Source organism: Elephantulus edwardii, unplaced genomic scaffold, assembly GCF_000299155.1.
Source record: "Elephantulus edwardii isolate Elephantulus edwardi_28Jun2011 unplaced genomic scaffold, EleEdw1.0 scaffold00027, whole genome shotgun sequence".
NCBI lineage: Eukaryota > Metazoa > Chordata > Mammalia > Macroscelidea > Macroscelididae > Elephantulus > Elephantulus edwardii.
The window spans coordinates 3,210,801-3,211,432 of NW_006399777.1; positions in this window are offsets into that span (position 1 = coordinate 3,210,801).

The window sequence follows — 632 nt, forward strand, 5'->3', positions numbered from 1 at the left end:
CCAGGCTGAGACACGTGGAGTTCGTCTCATTTCACATTAGTCTTTTATTGTAACCATTCTGAATGCAGTCACTTTCCCAAAAGAATAAACCATGTAATGAAGTCAAGGAGTTACACCAGAAAGGAGGAGTTGTTTTAAAAAAAGGCAACAGAATAGAAATGGCACAAATGAGCACTGTGTGTCCATCGAATGAACTGTGCTGGCGTGAGAACTCGGGGGTGACCCTGAACTCCACGTGGAACGTGAGCACTGGGCCCGGCGAGGTGGACACGGGCAGGTGGACTCCACCCTGCACAGAACAGGCCTCCATGTTCTCATTCCTTAAAGACTGATGGAGTTGAAGAAAAACAACACAAATTATCATCTGGGATCACCTCTGACAGGGGGCCTCAGGAGCAGCAACTTTGACCAGAGTGTCTCTCACCCTGGTGAACAGCAGTGACACCACCACAGCCGTGGCCTGGATGGCGGGACACACAGGTCCTGTCCACGTCAACAGGAGAAGTGCCAGCCAGCCCTCAGTGTGTCACTGCCCCACGTGGACAGGAGGCCAGTGAAGCCCTGGCCGGCCCTCAGCGTGTCACTGCACTGCGTGGACAGGAGGCCAGTGAAGCCCTGGCCGGCCCTCAGCG